Here is a 23,056-nt window from a genome sequence, read left to right as displayed (position 1 = left end):
AAAATTTTTTTTCTAAGTAAATGGGTTCTAAAAAAATGGTGCTTAACAAACGTACTTTTTTTTCTTTATTTTTTAACAAAAGGTTCTTTTTCCGATATTAAAAAAGTTTTATATCAAACATCCTTAACATTTAATGTGGTGAGTAAGAAACTTGTTACCATTTCCAGGTTCATGCAGTTTTTTAAGGGGGCGAAATAAATAAAACTCATTTTCCCAAAAATTTTAAATGTGCGAAAAAGTACCTTTTGTTCTGCGGCTACTCATATATGGGGGATTTTATGTCAAGTGAACTAACTTTTAAAATCGATGTCTTCCGATCAGGATGAAGTACCAATGTTACTACTATTGGATAGTAATTCAGACACAATTTTTCAACAAGATCGGTGGAGAACTCTCTTAGTTAGAGGGGGCCAAAATTTGACATTTTGGCCAAGCAGGTGTTTTTTCTCATCCATATAACTTATTACCTATTGTTCTTAGCAAAATGTGTTAAAAAAAGTTTAGATAGCTATTTCTTTTAATCTTTCGAAAAAAATTTCGAAATTTTTTTCAGAAATCAATAACTTTTTTCACTTTTTTCTCAAAAGGAAGCTTAGATATTTTTCTTAAAGACCTATTCGGTCGCTTAGTGGGATGCGAGTATCAAAATAAATATTTTGTAACTCAAAACATAAAATTTTTGCCTTTTTTTTTTTGCAAAATCAAAAACTTGTTTGACTTTTTTTTTTCAAAATGGGCCCTTTTTTTCAAAAAAATTAAAAAAGGGAAAATTTTGAAAAAAAAGTCAAAAAAGTTTTTGATTTTAAAAAAAATTATTTTTTTTTTAAAAAATGGAATCCTTTTTCTTTCTTTTTATGGAAAGAAAATTAGTTTTGTAAATATTAGTATAGAAAGAAAATACAACAACAAGTTATAAGATGAGATTGCTAAATAAATGTTAAATTATGAGAAAAATTTCTGTCCAAACAAACTCTTTATACAAGGCAGAAAATTCAAAGTTTAGCACTTTACTCATAGCTAAACATAATAAAATGTTTTCATTTACTTTGCAGCAATAGTTATTATTCAGTCAATGCCTGTCATGAAGGTTCCTAAATCTTTTTTACCACACGTTTAAAGGAGCAATACAGGATATATGTACTACTATTTGCTAAATACATATAAGAACATACAAATATATATATGTATGCACGAGTTGTAAGTGAAATATGTTGGACATGAATACAATTTCCTTTTAATAACAATATTAGCATAATGTGTCTACACACAAAAACCCATTGAAATTAGATTGAATCGTATTGTAAAAGGACACAATTGACGTTGGACATGATTGAGTTCTAGCGCGCTTTACACACTATGGGAGTAAATGTTGCACAAAATGTAAATTGTTAAAATTTCTAATTATCCTTGGCAATTTATCTTACTCCTGCAATATGTTAAAAAAGATATGTTAAAACCTGCAGCATATAAAATCCTGGGGCTCATGACAGCCGGAGGAATAGTCCCTATAAAGTAATAAAAATGTTAAAACTTAAATGATTTACTGTGTAGGCATAACCAAACAAACCATGAATGTAAAAAACAACACAAAAAAAAAATGTGAAAAAAGCTAACGGGAATGAAAACGTGAAAATTTGTGTTAATTTGCCAAAGTCATGCGTCGTTAGAGGAGCCATTATAGTGCAGCGTAAACGTGCTGTTGCACCTGCATATGGGTGAGTGTTTTTGCCTACATACGTATACAAATGTGTATATATGAGTAGGTGTGTGTGTTTTGTTTTTCTAAATGCCCAGCAGTTCTAGGAGACAGTACCGAACTAGTGATTTTACCCATCATTTAGGGTGGGAGCTAGTTACTTCAATAGCCACGTGACTAGTCATTTTAACACGGGCATGTCCTAGGCAGGGGGTCAATTGTCTCTTTTTGATTACAATGGGACTGTCTAATAGCTGGTCCAAAGTAGGCAACGCATTGGATTCACAAACTGGTTACATAGCGTCAGTTACCTTGCTAGCTTTGTAACTGGTTACTTGATCAGTTACTTGACTAGTTATTTTAACACATGCATGTCCTAAGCAGGGGGTCAATTGACCCTTTTGATTACAATGTGACTATTGGATAGCTGATCGAAGGTAGTCAACGCTTCTGGTGGGTAAAATAAACTGCAGTACAAAAAAAAGTTTGAAGTGACTTCACCATAGGTTGCTAAGAGACACTAAAGTGACTATTGACTTCATGCTATGTTAAATGCGATATCAGTATACTTAAGCAAAAACAAAAATAAACTGTATGAGAATTATATTAACACAATTTGTAAAAAACCAGTTTGTACGAATTACTCACAAAACGTTTAAAGTGACTACACTCTAGATTACTTAGAGACACTTAAGTGACAATTGTCTTCACGCTAGATTACTTGGGATGCATAAAGTAACCAATTGTCTTCTCTCTGCACTACAAAGTGCACACACGTGTCAAATGACCAAAATATATAAAATGGAGTCAGCCAAGTGATAAGACATTTGTGACAATTACTGTCTTTAAGGGATACATTGACTACTTGCTTAACTGCTGGGTGAATACAAGGACTCACACATGTTTATATTTTTTTTCACCATTTTCCTCAATTTTTTTGTTTCTGTTTTAATTTCAATTTGTTTCTTTCTCGTCGTATTGAATGTTTGAATATTTCTTATACAATGTTGTTGACTTTTATTTTCTTACACTTCACACTTTTATATTTTATGAAAATTTCTATTAAGTGGCCAGCACTTGTTTTATTAAGCTCCAGCTAAATCAAGAACTTTGGGTACTTAAGCATTGAATCGTATAAAATCCTTCATTTAGTTGAATATTGTTGGCTTTTTTGTTGCTGTTAAAGTATGCGTGTATCATGCGACCCATTCAAGCAACTGCAACAACTTCAAACATACAACAGTACGAGTAATAATAAAATTTACCTTGTCTGAGTTAAGTTGCAAAGTAGTAGAATGTTCATTCATTTGCTTTTTGCTGTTGTCCATTTGTATGTACGAGTATTTACATATTAACATTTACTTTCACATACGTGGTTTAATTGTTCGGCAATGAATTGTTCGACGTGAATGAGTGCTAAAATTATGATTTCGATTATATTGTGAGCAGTCGACTGTTGATCAGAGATCCATTCCTAATCTATTAATTTTATTGAAAATTCTATACCATAAACTTTATATGTATTCTGAAGCTCATTATCTTTCAGCCCTTACCATTTTAGTATAAAGGCCTAAAACAATTAAGAATTACCGGAGTAAAGTTTTGGTTACACATTCAAAAAAGACATAACCACTGTATAAAATATATTTTGATTTATTTAAAAAACTTCTTTCACTTAGGAAAAATCACAGTAGAATTTTTATTTGATACTTTTTCGTCTTTCAAAATACTTGTAATAGTAAACAGCCTCAATCAAATTTGTGCTAGAAATAGTGTTTGCACATTTATGAATTAATACATTTGACATGCGAGATCTTAGCATAACACTACCAACACATAAGCATATTTATGGAACGTTTATTATGTAAATTTCACAAAATTTCCAATTTGACCACTTACATTTATTCATTCGTTTACGTTGCATAAAAGTAAAGTAATCGTTAACCATCCATGTAAGAAGTGAATGAATGAATAAATTAGCAGTTGTATTGCAATAATTTTGCTGTTGCTGCCTTAATTTTTTTTCTCCAAAAGACTATGATTTTAAGGTCTACAAGAAGTTTAACGCTAGCAATTAAAACAGGGTCGGATGTTATTAAAGAAGAAAGGAGGAGATGTTTATATATTTCTAAATATATTTTTACAAACTTTATGATGATAAAGATTCAATGTTATAAGTAGAAGATATATAAAAGAATAAACTATGGTTACCTCAATGACAAAAGTTTCCTTAAATTACATATTCGCTTAAACATATACTCAACTAAGTAAATCAATATTAATTTTAAAACCCCATAATCATCACACTTACATGAACATATTAAGGGTACTCATTTAAACGCTTAAGTTTCCTATTTATGCAAATATGCAAAATTTGCGCGACGTGTTTCATGAACTCACCTTTTCAATTTTGTGCAAGTTTATACAGAAAATTTATATTTGATAAAAATGTCAAATAAAAATAAATTCAACAAAAGCTTTTAAAAAAATTTGTTCAAATTGCATACATTTTAATTTGAAAAATGTTGAATGAAAGTTAAATCTTTGGAACAAATGGTGGTATACATAGTTTGGAAGATTTTGTTTATATTCTATCTGTTGGTTAATGTTTTCAGACACTATGCCATTTAATCCAATCATTCTGTTCCAAAGTTACACAATTTTCACATGCACAAAATTTTTATATTTTTTGATTTTTATTTCTTATAAATAAAAATAAACAAAAGCAGCTGATTCATCAAATGCACAATAAATTCAAGTTTGCGAGTCTAAATTGACGCGCAAACTTATCGGAGTTGTGCAAACGAATTTCCATACATTTTTTGACAGTTCATTTGCGAGAGTGTAAAAATGCACAGATTGCACAGTTTGCGAGACATATAAGCGTTTACATGAGGACCCTTATTGTTACTAAATTGTACTTGAATTCAAATATAACGATTTTAAGGGCTGATTTAAAAGTAGCATAATGCTTTCAAATGACATTGCTGTAATAGCAAACTGTAACATATCTGTGGGCATTATTAAATAAAAGCTTTCAGTTGACCATTGATCGTAAGTTGGCAACGCTGTTTGAATTCGAATATTCAGTTAAAGAACATTGTAGAAAGTACACCACAGATGGCGTATGATCTAGAATATTCGAACTTTGACAGTTAAAGAGCAATCTAGAGTGCAGATGGCAGTGTTATAAATAGTGGCAGAGGTTGCAGTCGTGAGTGAGTTTATCAGAGACGCTTTTCGAATAAACATCAACTTAGAGCCTTAAAGTGTGTTGTGTTTTTCAAGTAAATTCGTGTACATTATAAATTGTGTCTGTATTTTTGAGAATTTATAAACGTGTATAAAAAAAACATTGATTGACTATTTAATTCTGTTGTTGTTGTACATTTGAATAAGTAAAGAGTTGTTACCATTTTCAAACTACTAAACGGCTTTTATTTGCAATCAAAAGTCTCCGGTTTATTTAAAGGAAATAAACCAGCGTTTTGAAAAGGTTAAAACGTAACAATATAATAGGTTTGGATAGAAATTAATGTAAATGGTATTTGAATATTCGAGAAAAATGTGCATTTAAATTAGATTGGCTAAAATTGTTATAAAGATACTCGATGGCATTTCGACACATTGGATTATCACAGTAATTCGTTCCTACATAATGACTGGGCAAAAATAGGGGGCTCCAATAATTTGATATACTCTAAAATATTTGAATAACTAAGAAAATACTTTGTAAAATATCGGGCAATTACGCACATTTTTTAAATAATATTAGAAAATTTTGGCCAGTAACACAAATGGTTTTAACTCTTTCAGCCACGGTTTTATGTGTATAAGTTTAAAATCAAAACAATTGCATTTTTACTTTAATCAAGGCTTTTATAAAAAGTAAGAAAAAATAAATCGAAAAAAATAAAAAACCGCCCCATTCCAAGGTTTTTTCTGGAGTGGGGTGGTTAGTTTACTAACAGAGCACCCGGACGGCAAAGTTTGGCAAAAAAAAAAACATAATGCCAAAAGATAAACTATGATTTAAAGTCTATAGAAAAGGTGGTTAGTAGAGTGACCACTAAACCGCAAAGAGTTAAATATACAATACATTTATTTTATTAAATGAAAGATATTATTATTGAGTATACTTTTTATGATTAATCAATATTACTCATACGCTGACTTAGTTCATGCGAAAGGTACTTCGCACAGGATAAATATTTTGGCAGAAGTTTAAAGTGAATATTTTCATGTTTTTAAATAAGATGTGGGAATTTTAGTATTTTGTTTAAATCTAAAATGTTGACAGATTAAAGAGTTTTTAGATACAATAAAGAAATGGATACAAATTTAAGTATACATTTGTTTTATTTTGTTATTAAAATATATTGAGCATTTGACTTTTTTAGATAGCGGAGTCGATGTAGCCATGTCCGTCTTTTCGTCCGAACGTCTGTGTGTTGAAATCAACTTTTCGTAGCCCCCAAATAACTTACATTCATCAATATATTGGAAATATAAGGGAAAAAACCAGGACAACATCGATTTTTGACCTAGTTTTTATCTATATCTGGATTATTAAGTCAGTAATATAGACAATATTATATATTTCAAAGACCTTTGTAATGGCGTATATAAGGCCAAAGTAAGTCGGACCTACAATGTGTCAAAATAGGGACTTTTTTGTTATAACATTTTTTTACTAATAAATTTAAAAAAATTAAAAAACACTTCCTGAGTCGATTAAATGATTTCCGTCCGTCCGTCTGGCTGGCTGGTTGTCTGTTCATGTAAACCTTGTGCGCAGAGTACAGGTCGCAATTTTGAAGATATTTCGATGAAATTTGGTACATATTATTTTTTCGGCTCAAGGCCAAGCCTATTGAAACTGGCTGGAATCGGTCCATTATTTCACCTAGCCCCCATACAAATGTCCTCCCGAAATTGGACTTTATGGGTCATAAATGTTTAATCTATATATATGTATCTCCACAAATTCCGCTCCAAATAAGTTTTATATACACAAAATTCATGTCACCAAATTTTGTTCTGATCGGTCCATAATTAGTCATAGCTCCCATATAGACCCGCTTCCGAAAATCACTTTAAGGTGCATAAATCGCTTACAAATGTTGGTATACACACAAAATTCAACATAGTTAACTTTAATATAGACATAAATTACACGACCTAATTTCATGGTGATCGGTCCATAATTGGTCATAGCCCCCATATAAGGCCCACTTCCGAAAATCACTAAAAAATATAAATTATTGAAATTTTAAATGAAAAATGGTTTCGCTCTTTTACTTAGTGTAGGATATTATATGGTCGGGCTTGACCGACCATACTTCTGTACTTGTTTACTAATAAATTTAAAAAATTAAAAAAAACACTTCCTGAGTCGATTAAATGATTTCCGTCCGTCCGTCTGGTTGGCTGGTTGTCTGTTCATGTAAACCTTTGAGCAAAGTACAGGTCGCAATTTTGAAGTTATTTCGATCAAATTTGGAGCATATAATTTTTTCGGCCCAAAGACCAAGCCTATTGAAATTGGCTGAAATTGGCACATTATTTCACCTAGCCCCCATACAATTTCCTCCCGAAATTGGACTTTATCGGTCATAAATGTTTAATTTATTTATGTATCTCCACAAATTTCGCTCCAAATAAGTTTTATATATACGAAATGTATGTCACTAAATTTTGTTAGGATCGGTCCATAATTAGTCATAGTTCCCATATAGACCCTCTTCTAAATATCACTTTAACATACATAAATCTCTTAAAAATTTTGCCAAACCCACAAGATTCAGCATAAATATCTTTCATATAGACATAAATCACACGACTTAATGTCATGGTGATCGGTCCATAATTGGTCATAGCTCCCTTATAAGACTCATTTCCGAAAATCACTCACGAATATAAATTATTAATATATTAGAAGAAAAATTTTTCAAAACGTTTTTAAATTTATCGGGTACTTTTGTGATGGAAGATATATAATTGGGGGATTGAAACGGCTTGCTATTAAATTGAAACAAATTGTTGTTGTGCCTCAAACAACAAAGTTCTAAACAAATACGACATTTTGAACTATGTTTATTGTCATAAAATAACACTTGTTTGTTTGAAACATAACAACAATTTGTTTAAACTATCATATTATATTAGGGCATTATGACAATATGACTTAATAGCAGACGTTTGAATCCCCCAATTATAAAATTACATTTCATCGAAAAAAGATTTGGCTTTATCTATCGATTTTATTTATTATCATCACAAGGGATGTCATTTAAGGGTTAATTTTAAAATAATGATGCAAACCCTTTACAATTGAAGTTCCGTAAGACGTCACTGTTGTTTATATGTTGTTTTCATTCGTTCATATGATTTTTTATTTTTATTGTTTTAATTAATGAGCATATTGTTGCACTTAGATTTGTATATTTTGCGGAAGTTGAAAGTTTTCAGTACAAGCAAAGGTGCAGCAAGTTGTTTTGTAATCTACATATACATATAGTGAACTACATATATTTGAATGTAGCCCAGTTGGAAGTTTTATTAATAGAGATTTTACTTATGTAACAAATAAATGACTTTAATCGGAATCTATCTTGAGTTTCTTCAATGGTCTTGCATATATGGACTAGAAATAATAAACCAGATATATTACTAATTGAAGAAGAGGTTATAAACTCTATAAACATTTTCTTTATTCAAAATATACAAAGTTATATTCAAATACCATTTGTTTATTTTCATCTTACGTCCTCTGAAATATCCTTGATAAGGGAATAAATTCCGAATTTTTCTTTAGACTAGAATTTCCTCTTGGGTATTAATGGGTATGCGAGAGCATTCACATCAGTATGTGTGTATTCATGTTCATATACACACATTTGTGGTCATTACAGGAAAAAGTACAAACTCCACCAAAACATTCATTTATTATTGTGTATTTTTGTTATTAGAGACCATTTATTTCATTGTAATCGGGAAATTAGATGTAGTGTTGTTATTGTTTTTATAGTTTTTACTATTATGGTCGTCGTTGTTGTTCTTATTGTTGTAGTTCTATTGTACTCGTATTATAACATTGGATTGAAAATAATTGTTTTAATTTAATGCACTAAATAAATTCATGAAAATATTATTTAAATGAAACAAAAACCGAATTGAACTGAACTGAACTTGGTTGGAGTCACTCAGTCACTCCCTCACTTTTCGCAGCATTGAATAAATATTTTATTTATTTTAGTTGTGTGATGATTTTTCTATGATGATTGATTGATTTTTATGATTGATTGGTTACCGCACTGATTTGTTATTATAGTTGTTGGCAATTGTTTTGGTTTATTTATACATTTATTTGTTTAGATTTTGTGGTGTGCAGTATAGAGATCATCGCCATTTTCGATTGGAGGTTTTATAGATTGAAAAATAATTTATTTAAAAAAATGTCTAAAGGGTGTAATATGAACTTGAATGTTTTAAGTTGCTCTTTGGCTCGTGAAAAAATCAAAATGCCATAAAAGTGATAGACTTGAATTTGATAATTGAACTGTGTGAACTTTATTATTTTGCTAAATATATCACAATGACTTTAGCTAAGTTTGATTCATCTCTTTATTAAATAGAATAAAACATATGAATTTTAAAAGAAAATACCAAAATTGCTAAATTATTTATATGCTATTCTATATGTCGTTAAAAGGTTACTCGGGAATACAAAATTAATATTTTAGTAAAATTATTTATGCTAAGTTCCCAATTTTATTGATAAATTCACTGAAATTTATTGTTGGAGGGTAAGCTAGTTCCTATACGCAGTTCACTGGTTGCTTAGGCCAGATCATCTGGAAAAATTTTCACAAAAGTTCTTAAATATTTAATTTGGTACAAATATTTTCGATTACAGTACACGCATAGAAAAAATATAATTGTGTATATTTACTGTAACCATTTCAACATTTTTACAAGTTTTTTTTATATGTAGTAACCATAATATGGTTAATTTACGATTCACATGACTGTATCAATCATATATATGGTTACAGTAAACAAGAATATGTTCGTGACAAACATTTTTTATGATGAAGGAAATACCACATTAACCACATGGGAACAACATATTATGATATAATGATTCATCATAAATATGATTGTCATTAACATATACTTGTTTACTGTAACCGAGTAATATATATGATTGATGCCGTTATATGAATCGTAAATTAATTATATTATGGTTACCACAATCATGTAAATAGTTACTGTGACTATAATATTGTTAAAAAAAACTTGTAAAAATATTGAAATGGTTACAGTAAACATGCACAACTATATTTTTTCTCTGCGTGTATAAAGACACAATTAAAATTTGTATGATTGCGAAGAGCATTTTTGATTTTTTCCTAATCATTCAAGCAAAAGTAAGGCTTGTTAGTAGGCCTTCGCGTTTCATTTGTTTACATTGTAATCCAAAACTCTTGTTCTAAAAATTATGAACTTTCTCACCATGTTAATTTACTTTTATTCAATTTTCACTTTTTATATGTTTAACAATTCGTAATTGTAATCAACCTTGTTTAAACTCTCAACTCAACCAATTTGGGACTTTAATTTATTTCAATGACCAATTTAGCTCTATATTTATGCAAATATCTTAACACGAATAGAGGATTTCGAAACTAGTTTGTTGTTTTGTTAAATTTTTGTGTTTTTTAGCATGTTTAGTTTAGCAAACAATAAATTTGTTAAATATTTTACATTTGTTGCATTATTTATATTGTCATGTTCTCATGCATCATACATGCATGACCATTTCTCGGGAATGATTGAATGTTTGCAGTCGTAATATCGCGTGCTGGTCATATGTTACAGTTTTAACAAATGGTTGAGTTTTTCGATAAAAAACGAAAAAAAAAAATAATGCAAAATGTAACAATAATTAGTACAATGTTTAAATTTAACAAATATTTTACAAACATTTAAGTGACAGCAGTAAATATGTTTAAAAGATGATGGCAGTGTAGACAACTACAGCAGTGATTGTGTTGCATAGATGAAAAATAGACTCCATTTCTTCTATTCTAGATTTTTCTTTTTGTGAATTTGAAGAAAAAAAAAAACAAATTCTAATTTAAAATTGTATTTACACCAGACAAAGGGACAGTCTGGTCGAAAATACACAAGCTTACATACATAGTCATCTATAGATAAATTCATGTTGCTTACAACGGACATTGTAAGCGCGAAAAAGTGTAAGTAGCAATAACGGAAACGGAAGTTGCAGCTCAGAATTTGTGTCTCTGTTGGATGCTTCCTTTTTTCCATTTTTCCTTCATTCATACAGTTTCTTCTCTCTTACACTCTCATAATAGTTGTTGATGCTGTAACAACTGGCTGCAGGCCAATTTTCTTTTAGCCAATGTGCTACTAAGAACAAGAAGAGGCAGATGGAAAAAAAAAATAAAAAAATATGTTGTAAGCAAACTGTGGCCAACTACTAAGATATATGGATGTTGGTTGTAACAACATTTAAGAACACACCAGTATAAAAAACCAAAGACGACCTTCAGTCAGTTCAAGTTAGGAGGTGTCTATATGTGTACGAATGAGACCAAAGCAACAGTATGTATCTTCTACAAAAGCAGTTTTCAAAGTAGAAAAGGAAAAAGTAACAATCTACAGAAAAAAAAATAATAAAAATAATTTTAAAAACTTTCAGCATTTATTGCAAATTGTAGGTAAAAGAAAACAGAAACTTATTGTAAGACTAAGTGCTAGCAAAATAATACCCTACACAATTTATGGGGAAGTAGCTTCTGTTCTAATATAATTTCAACATTTAAAATTAATACCACTTTTCGTATTGGCTTTTAGTATTAACCATTGTTAGCTATGACCTTTTATCATCTTTCTCGCAACATATGGATTTTGAGCCAAAATAACTCTGTTCCAAAGCGAAGCGTATACCAGAGAGAGCGTTCTACTTCGATAGAAACAAATAGTAGTTGGACAGGGCAGGGTCTGGACTAGAAATCTGGTGAAGCAAAACTTTCCAACCACTTTATTCTGAATACGTAGTTTTTAAGATGTATTGCAACATGTGGCCGAGTGTTGTCATGATGAAATATTACTGTATCATGTCTGACCGCATATTATGAAAGTTTTTCGGCCAATGCTCGCTTCAAACGAATCAGTTGTGTTCGGTACAGGTTCCCAGTGATGGTCTTGCCAGATTTCAGCAGTTCATAGTAGATAGGACCCTTTTGGTCCCACCAAATATTAACGTCTTGGATATTTGGCTTTGGTGTCGATTCGGCTGGTTATCCGGGGTACACATACGATCTCTTATGCTTCGGGTTACCGTAATGTATTAATTTTTCATCGAAAGTAATGATTAGGTACATAAATGATTTTCTTTTATAGCATTCAAGCAGTATTTCTGACATACAAAATCATATTTCAAGGTCTTTGAGCTTCAATTCGTATAGTACCCAATTTCCCTGCTTTTGAATGAATCCTTTTGATTGCTAACGTTTTGAAATTACTGATTGAGTAGCTGCCAATGATTTTGCAAGCTCTAGTTGAGTTTGACAACAATCTTCATGGAGTAATGCCTTCAATTCGTGGTATTCAAACTGTTTTGGCTGTCCTGGGCGATATTAGTCTTCCATGTCAAAATCATCACTTCTGAACCAACCATCTCTCGCACATTGAAACCGATGAAACACAGCTTCGGTGAGCTTATGGTGAAAGTGTTTCAAACAGGGCCTTTAATGATCCCTTATTTTGTGTATATTAACATGAGAACTAAACATTTTTGTTTATCTTAAGGTCATGTAGGGTACACAAATTAAAGGAAAATTGTACGGCATAGGTATGATTGTCTGAATCTCTGTGTCTACTGGCCGTATGCTGCATAAATATTCGTGTAATATGAACGTGGTATAAGTGTAAAAGAGTGCACATGTATTACACCAAATTGAAGCATATAAATTATGACTTTTCTTATAAGAAAAGACATTTTTCTTATAACTTGTACCAGCAGCATGGAGGTTTTCATTTCGTCCTTTGGTTTTTCAACAAATCTATAATAGTAGTGTAAGAGCGAGCGAACGAGCGAGTGTGTGTATAAATAAATGTTGAATTTGTTCAAAGACCCTTATCATCGTCATCTGTTAAAGCTGATTCATTACTGAAATTTTCATGTTTTTACTCGTTTTCTTCGTCGATTTCTTTGGTTTTTTGTGGCAGTTTATTTTTTATTTGCCATCTTTTTCAATTCTGGTAATTTTAACTCAGTTTCTGTTCTTGAAGTGTTGCTAATTACAGCTCAAATATATCAATTACACGAACGATTAAATTTTGCAAAATCTTAAGATGAAGCACATGCAACAAAAAAAAAAACAAAAGGAGAAAAAAAAAACAGAAAAATAATAAAACAAAAACTGGGTAATTGTTCAATGTATGAACACAGACAGACGGACAGACGTAAGTACATAATTCAGGAATTTACTAACAAATTTTCTGGTACTTTATTGGCGTGGCTACAGTTTTTGCTATTTGTGTCCAAGTGACTTTTTTTGTATTAGTTTGATGATGTTAGTTGTTGTTTATTTGTTTCTTGAATTTTGTGAGTTTTTATTTACTAGGGGTATAACTAATTAACATGTATGTTCAATAATTTGTCTGAAATCTAAATGAAGCAAAATATTCTTCATGAAAGTCTAGTTTTTGGAAATTAGCTGTGTGCAATTCGGTGTTTTTTAAAAACCAAACAAATATGTTAAATATCAAATCTCTAACTGGACGTTTTTGTTCTTTCTTTAGAAGTTTTAGAAATTGTATTTTAAAAGGAAGACAATTTTCAAGTTTAGTGCGAAACATCCACTACTTTTTTGGGCCACCCTACGCATATACATACATAAAATATTTCTTTCAATTAGTTAAAGATTATGTTGATGACATTTAATTAAAAATACATAATTGGTTGGGTTGTGGAGATTCATTTTTTTATGAATGTGAAATTTTTTTCACATTTTTAGATTTTATTTTGAGACATTTGTACAATATAAATTGATTCAAAGTATAGATAGATTCATTAATATATCAATAGACTTGAAATAAATAATAATAATATCAATCGGTCATAATATCAATACGTCAATATATCAATCTGTCAAAATATCAAAATGTCAATATACAGAAAAATGTCAATCGGTCAAAATGTCAATATATCAATCGGTCAAAATGTAAAAATTTCAAAATGTCAAACTGTCAATCGGTCAAAATGTCAATATATCAATCTGTCAATCGGTCAAAATGTCAATATGTCAAAATTTCATAATTTCAAAATGTCAATATGTCAATCTGTCAATTGGTCAATATACATATCAATCTGTCAAAATATCAAAATGTCCAAATGTCAAAATTTCAAAATTTCAATACGTCAAAATTTCAATATGTCAATCGGTCAAAATTTCATAATTTCAAAATGTCAATCTGTCAATTGGTCAATATATCAAAATGTCAATCGGTCAAAATGTCAATATATCAATCGGTCAAAATGTCAATATGTCAAAATGTCAAAATGTCAAACTGTCAAACTGTCAAACTGTCAAAATGTCAATATGTCAATCGGTCAAAATGTCAATATATCAATCTGTCAATCGGTGAAAATGTCAATATGTCAAAATTTCATAATTTCATAATTTCAAAATGTCAATCTGTCCATCTGTCCATCTGTCAATTGTCAATATATCAATCTGTCAAAATATCAAAATTTCAAAATGTCAAAATGTCCAAATGTCAAAATATCAAAATGTCAATATGTCAAAATTTCAATACGTCAAAATTTCAATATGTCAATCGGTTAAAATTTCATAATTTCAAAATGTCAATATGTAAATCTGTCAATTGGTCAATATATCAATCTGTCAAAATATCAAAATGTCAATATGTCAAAATTTCAATACGTCAAATTTTCAATATGTCAATATGTCAATCGGTCAAAATGTCAAAATTTAATAATTTCAAAATGTCAATATGTCAATCTGTCAATATATCAATCTGTCAAAATTTCAAAATGTCAAAATGTCCAAATGTCAAAATTTCAAAATGTCAAAATGTCCAAATGTCAAAATGTCAAAATGTCAAAATGTCAAAATGTCAAAATGTCAAAATGTCAAAATGTCAAAATGTCAAAATATCAAAATATCAAAATTTCAATATGTCAATCTGTCAAAATGTCAATATGTCAAAATTTCATAATTTCAAAATGTCAATATGTTAATCTGTCAAAATATCAAAATGTCAATATACAGAAAAATGTCAATCGGTCAAAATGTCAAAATTTCAAAATTTCAATATGTCAAAATGTCAAACTGTCTAAATGTCAATCGGTCAAAATATCAATCTGTCAATCGGTCAAAATTTCATAATTTCAAAATGTCAATATGTCAATCTGTCAATTGGTCAATATATCAATATATATATCAATCTGTCAAAATATCAAAATTTCAAAATGTCAAAATGTCAAAATTTCAATACGTCAAAATTTCATAATTTAAAAATGTCAATATGTCAATCTGTCTATTGGTCAGTATATCAATCTGTCAAAATATCTATATTTCAAAATATCGAAATGTCAATATGTCAAAATTTCAATACGTCAAAATTTCAATATGTCAAAATGTCAATCGGTCAAAATGTCAATATATCAACATGTCAATATGTCAAAATTTCAATATGTCAATATAGCAATATACCAATCTGTCATTATATATATATTTTTGTGTAAAAGAATGTGTGAATGATTGACTCGAAATGTGTGTATGTTAGTTTATTTCGTAGATATTTAATTTGTCAAATGTTTTGTTAATCCAATAAATCTAATAAATTTTCTTTAGATAAAAGAAAAGAATTATAAATAAAAAAGCTTCAATTAGCTGACCCAGAAGAAACACAATAATTATAAGCTTAAATGCTTATACTAGTAGACCCACTTACTTTTTCATATGCAACTTTTCAGGACTCTAAGGACACCTCAAAAATATTTTTAATTAAATTTAAATGTAAAAGTTAATTTCCATTAAACTATGCGAATTGCAGTAAATTTGACAAATACTTGAAATATTAATCATTAAATTAACTAAAATATCTTCTCATCAATTATAAGAACTTAATGCATTAAACAAATATAAAATACAAGCCAGCCAATGCAGTCATAGAATTTCTATACAACCAACTTTTTATCTCAAATACAAAAACCCTCAAAAGAGAGTAAAAATCGATTGCTAAAAATTTGTCTCTAAAGTTCAGTTTTTTTTTTTAGTTTCAAAATATTCAAAACTTTAGCTTTAAATCATCATGCAGAAGAAAAAAAACACTAGTTTAGCTTGAAAAAATGTCTGCTCTGCATACGCATACATACTCCTCGTACATACTTACCAATATTTACTTCTATAAGTCTAAGTTTGGGTTTTATTTTTCCCTTTTTTGTTGCAGGGGGAAAAAACTGCAGGAAAAACAACTAAGCAAACCAACTGCTAAAACCACATTTCGTTTTTCTGCTATTAACTAAAATTTCTCCATATTCATCTACTTCCTTCGTCGTTTTTAACTCTATTTCAATGTTTTTTCTCTGAATGTTTTGTTTTTTTTCTACATTTTTTGTTATTTCCCTTGATGCATATGGAAAAAAGTGCGAACAAATATTGTGTTAGTCTACACTACTACTCCGCAGCTTGTTGTGGAACAATATTTTATACACTGTTTCCAGCATCTTTAATATTTTAATATGATTTTTAACTTTAATAGCTTTCTGTAATTCGAAAGCAAATTTAGTTTTGTTGGCAAGAGCATTCGACTAAATAAACAATACTAGTAAATTAAAACGAAGTTGAATCCCCAACTAAGGCAAATAATGATCCTGAAAATCGAATATTGCCATTATATGAACTATTATTAATAATTGTTTTTTTTATACTAATCTAACGTTTTTAGGCAATTTTTTCTATTACGAATTTTTATGTTCTGCAAAGCTGTGACAGTAAAATGTATCTCAACTTGTATAAAATATAGTTTATGGTAGTAATGTTTAGTTAGCAACAAGTCGCTTATTAACACATTGACTGCCACGTCGGAGACATATATGTGACACTGCACTATGCGGTTTACGCCAGTAGCCTTACATCCAATATTGACGTTTTCGAAGAGATTACGCAAAGAAAATGCTGTGGCCCCCAGCATCTTATTTGCTGAAAGTGCCTTGACAGTCAATGTGTTAAGCCCAATTGTTGCATTATATTGTTTTTCATTTGGAAATGGTGTATTTTTTTAACTTTGCTTGCAAGAGTTTAGAAAAAGCATTGTTTGCTGTTCTACTCAAATAAGCGGTTTTCCCCACTCCAATGCAATTGGAAATGGTGTAATTGTTGGCTGGTTTGGTTTGGCTGCTTGTTTGGACATTTGTTTAGTTTGTGTTTGTTGTTTGTTTTGGTGTAATATCAGCTGCATTTTTTGAAAGTTTTTTCTAGCATTTTAGTTGTTTTTTGTTCGGCTGCAATGTTTGCATTACCGTTTTAACAAATAACTTGTACTAGTCAATAGTTACTACCTGTCTGTGTACTAAAGTAAAGTCGTCAGCTTGTGCTGCTCGTGTTCAGGATGCGTTGCAGTACTTTATTGTTTTAACTTGGTTTTCTAGGGCAGCAAGCAAAGAGAAAACTATAGAAATACATGGATGGGATGGCAATTTTTTCGCATCTTCTTGTTGGCTGCCATTACAAAATAAAAACGAGAAAAAAAAACTATCTTACTTTTTCAATCTGTGCGTTTTTGATTCTGGGTGGATTTTATTTTTTTTTGTTTTAAAGTTTTCAGGTTTTTATCTTAGTCTGTCTATTACTTTATTAAATGTTGATGTTAAGTTTATAGTTTTGCTGTTTTCCCTAGATGGCGGATTTTTATCAACTTGATTTTTTTTGTTCTTTTACAATTTTATTCTTCTATTATCGCTTGTTTGCAAACCAACCTTTAAGGCTTATAGACTCTTGTTTTAAGAGTAGTTGTTGATAACGTGGTTGTTTTTGTTGCCGTTGCTGCTACTATCAGTTGACAATGTCAGTATTCTTTTTCCCTTTTTTCGCATTTTCATCTCTTAAGAAATTCTTTTATGTTGGAAAATTATTCTTGTTGTTGTTTCATTAAATATTTATACATAGTTTCCACAGTAAATGTTTGTTTTAGTAAGATTAATAAAAAAATGATATTTTCTTTAATATTTTCCAAAAGTAATGGAAAAAGTTAGCAAGTTTTTTAAATAGCAATAAGAAAATATTTGATTCCAGTACAAATGATTTTCTAGGTGATCTTATTATTCTTTGCAATGAAATTGTAATGAAGACTGTTATAAATGATGAGGAAACTTGTAAGGAATGTCTTGAAATAATTGAAATGGTTACATTTCACATTACAAGATTGTCTTTAGGAGAAAATAAGCAAATAGGGGAATAAGCAATTTTTGTTTACTCCAGAACTATATCATTTACTCCAGAACTATATCATATCTGGCAATAACTATGTTTATTTCTAATAAGAGGTCCAAAAAAATCAATTTTTATATGGAAAATCTAAATTCACTCATAAAACGTTAATAAGAGGTCCTAGAGGAAAAAGGGAAATAATCTGTGATCACTCATATTTCCCACCAATTTTTATATGAAAAATATATCGCTAATTATAAGTCCTAGAGGAAAAAGGGCGATAATCTGTGATCACTCATATTTCACACCAAATACCGATTTTTATACGAAAAATCTAAAATCACTAATATATCGTTAATTAAAGGTCCTAGAGGAAAAAGGGCAATAATCTGTGATCACTCATATTTCACACCAAATATCGAATTTTATATGAGAAATCTAAAATCACTCATATCTCGATAATTAAAGGTCCTAGAGGAAAAAGGGCAATAATCTGTATCAATCATAATTCCCACCAAATATCGATTTTTATATGAAAAATCTAAAATCACTCATATCTCGATAATTAAAAGTACTAGAGGAAAAAGGGAAATAATCTGTGATCACTCATATTTCCCACCAAATATCGAATTTTATATGAAAAATGTAAAATCACTCATATCTCGATAAATAAAGGTCCTAGAGGAAAAAGGGCAATAATCTGTGATCACTCATATTTTCCACCAAATATCGAATTTTATATGAGAAATCTAAAATCACTCATATCTCGATAATTAAAGGTACTAGAGGAAAAAGGGCAATAATCTGTGATCACTCAAATTTTCCACCAAATATCGAATTTTATATGAAAAATCTAAAATCACTCATATCTCGATAATTAAAGGTCCTAGAGGAAAAAGGGCAATAATCTGTGATCACCCATATTTCCCACCAAATATCGAATTTTATATGAAAATTCTAAAATCCTAGAGGAAAAAGGGCAATGATCTGTGATCACTCATATTTCCTACCAAATATCGAATTTTATATGAAAAATCTAAAATCACTCATATCTCGATAATTAAAGGTCCTAGAGGAAAAAGGGCAATAATCTGTGATCACTCATATTTCCCACCAAATATCGAATTTGATATGAAAAATGTAAAATCACTCATAAAACGTTAGCAAGAGGAACTAGAGGAAAAAGGGCAATAATCTGTGATCACTCATATTTTACACCAAATATCGATTTTTATATGAAAATTCTAAAATCACTCATATGTCATTAATTAAAGGTCCTAGAGGAAAAAGGGCAATAATCTGTGATCACTCATATTTCCCACCAAATATCGAATTTTATATGAAAAATCTAAAATCACTCATATCTCGATAATTAAAGGTCCTAGAGGAAAAGGGGCAATAATCTGTGATCACTCATATTTCCCACCAAATATCGATTTTTATATGAAAATTCTAAAATCACTCATATGTCATTAATTAAAGGTCCTAGAGGAAAAAGGGCAATAATCTGTGATCACTCATATTTCCCACCAAATATCGAATTTTATATGAAAAATCTAAAATCACTCATATCTCGATAATTAAAGGTCCTAGAGGAAAAAGGGCAATAATCTGTGATCACTCATATTTCCCACCAAATATCGAATTTTATATGAAAAATCTAAAATCACTCATATCTCGATAATTAAAGGTCCTAGAGGAAAAAGGGCAATAATCTGTGATCACTCATATTTCACACCAAATATCGAATTTTATATGAAAAATCTAAAATCACTCATATCTCGATAATTAAAGGTCCTAGAGGAAAAGGGGCAATAATCTGTGATCACTCATATTTCCCACCAAATATCGATTTTTATATGAAAATTCTAAAATCACTCATATGTCATTAATTAAAGGTCCTAGAGGAAAAAGGGCAATAATCTGTGATCACTCATATTTCCCACCAAATATCGAATTTTATATGAAAAATCTAAAATCACTCATATCTCGATAATTAAAGGTCCTAGAGGAAAAAGGGCAATAATCTGTGATCACTCATATTTCCCACCAAATATCGAATTTTATATGAAAAATCTAAAATCACTCATATCTCGATAATTAAAGGTCCTAGAGGAAAAGGGGCAATAATCTGTGATCACTCATATTTCCCACCAAATATCGATTTTTATATGAAAATTCTAAAATCACTCATATGTCATTAATTAAAGGTCCTAGAGGAAAAAGGGCAATAATCTGTGATCACTCATATTTCCCACCAAATATCGAATTTTATATGAAAAATCTAAAATCACTCATATCTCGATAATTAAAGGTCCTAGAGGAAAAAGGGCAATAATCTGTGATCACTCATATTTCCCACCAAATATCGAATTTTATATGAAAAATCTAAAATCACTCATATCTCGATAATTAAAGGTCCTAGAGGAAAAGGGGCAATAATCTGTGATCACTCATATTTCCCACCAAATATCGATTTTTATATGAAAATTCTAAAATCACTCATATGTCATTAATTAAAGGTCCTAGAGGAAAAAGGGCAATAATCTGTGATCACTCATATTTCCCACCAAATATCGAATTTTATATGAAAAATCTAAAATCACTCATATCTCGATAATTAAAGGTCCTAGAGGAAAAAGGGCAATAATCTGTGATCACTCATATTTCCCACCAAATATCGAATTTTATATGAAAAATCTAAAATCACTCATATCTCGATAATTAAAGGTCCTAGAGGAAAAAGGGCAATAATCTGTGATCACTCATATTTCACACCAAATATCGAATTTTATATGAAAAATCTAAAATCACTCATATATCATTAATTAAAAGTCCTAGAGGAATAAGGGCAATAATCTGTATCAATCATATTTCCCACCAAATATCGATTTTTATATGAAAAATATAAAATCACTCATATATCGATAATTAAAGGTCCTAGAGGAAAAAGGGCAATAATCTGTGATCACTCATATTTTCCACCAAATATCGATTTTTATATGAAAAATCTAAAATCACTCATATCTCGATAATTAAAGGTCCTAGAGGAAAAAGGGCAATAATCTGTGATCACTCATATTTCCCACCAAATATCGAATTTGATATGAAAAATGTAAAATCACTCATAAAACGTTAGCAAGAGGAACTAGAGGAAAAAGGGCAATAATCTGTGATCACTCAAATTTTCCACCAAATATCGAATTTTAAATGAAAAATCTAAAATCACTCATATCTCGATAATTAAAGGTCCTAGAGGAAAAGGGGCAATAATCTGTGATCACTCATATTTCCCACCAAATATCGATTTTTATATGAAAATTCTAAAATCACTCATATGTCATTAATTAAAGGTCCTAGAGGAAAAAGGGCAATAATCTGTGATGACTCATATTTCCCACCAAATATCGAATTTTATATGAAAAATCTAAAATCACTCATATCTCGATAATTAAAGGTCCTAGAGGAAAAAGGGCAATAATCTGTGATCACTCATATTTCCCACCAAATATCGAATTTTATATGAAAAATCTAAAATCACTCATATCTCGATAATTAAAGGTCCTAGAGGAAAAAGGGCAATAATCTGTGATCACTCATATTTCACACCAAATATCGAATTTTATATGAAAAATCTAAAATCACTCATATATCATTAATTAAAAGTCCTAGAGGAATAAGGGCAATAATCTGTATCAATCATAATTCCCACCAAATATCGATTTTTATATGAAAAATATAAAATCACTCATATATCGATAATTAAAGGTCCTAGAGGAAAAAGGGCAATAATCTGTGATCACTCATATTTTCCACCAAATATTGAATTTTATATGAGAAATCTAAAATCACTCATATCTCGATAATTAAAGGTCCTACAGGAAAAAGGGCAATAATCTGTGATCACTCATATTTCCTACCAAATATCGAATTTTATATGAAAAATCTAAAATCACTCATATCTCTATAATTAAAGGTACTAGAGGAAAAGGGGCAATAATCTGTGATCACTCATATTTCCCACCAAATATCGATTTTTATATGAAAATTCTAAAATCACTCATATATCCTTAATATGAGGTCTTAGAGGAAAAAGGGCAATGATCTGTGATCAGATATGGTCATTTATATTTGTGACCAAAATTCTAGTTTTATATGAATATCTAAACATATATTAGATTGTATATATTTTTGTAATTAATCGTTTAATAGAGCAAAGGAGCTCGGTCGGTGATCACTCCTTTTTCTGACTAGAAGTTTATGTAAAAATCTCAAAAATTGACTGCCAATGTGGTTTAGAATATGTAAGTTTATCAAATTTATCCGTTTTTAATAGATTAATATCAAAAATTCAAAAAGTTTTATTAGAATAACGAACAAGGTACAAATAATTAAATTTTTGAGATTTCTTATTAATTTAAAAAGTACACTTATATACCAATCAATCTGTGTTATTTATAATTATGATATTATTACTGACAATTATATTGATAATCTATAATAATCTTAAAGCTTAATCATGTAATGAATATGAACTATCATGTTCGTGATTGCTGCAAATATATTATGACTGCAGCTTTTAGTGTGAATATATCATGTGTGCAACAACTGGAAATATTTACTAACACTTTTACTATTGCAATTCATGTTTCAAATTCCTATAACTTTTAGTCTTTATAAATATTGATAATAATCTCAGTTAACTTAACAAAAAAAAGTTCAATTGGTAATGACATCATTGTAACTATTTCGTTTGTGATTCTTAACTGGTGCGAGTATTTATTTTAGTCTTTAAATAATTATGTGTACAACATCTAATTTTTACGTTCTTTACTTAAATGTAAAGCAATTGAAAGTACTGCAGTCT

Source organism: Calliphora vicina, chromosome 2 (genome assembly GCF_958450345.1).
Source record: "Calliphora vicina chromosome 2, idCalVici1.1, whole genome shotgun sequence".
Taxonomy (NCBI): Eukaryota; Metazoa; Arthropoda; class Insecta; order Diptera; family Calliphoridae; genus Calliphora; species Calliphora vicina.
This window is presented reverse-complemented; position numbering follows the sequence as displayed.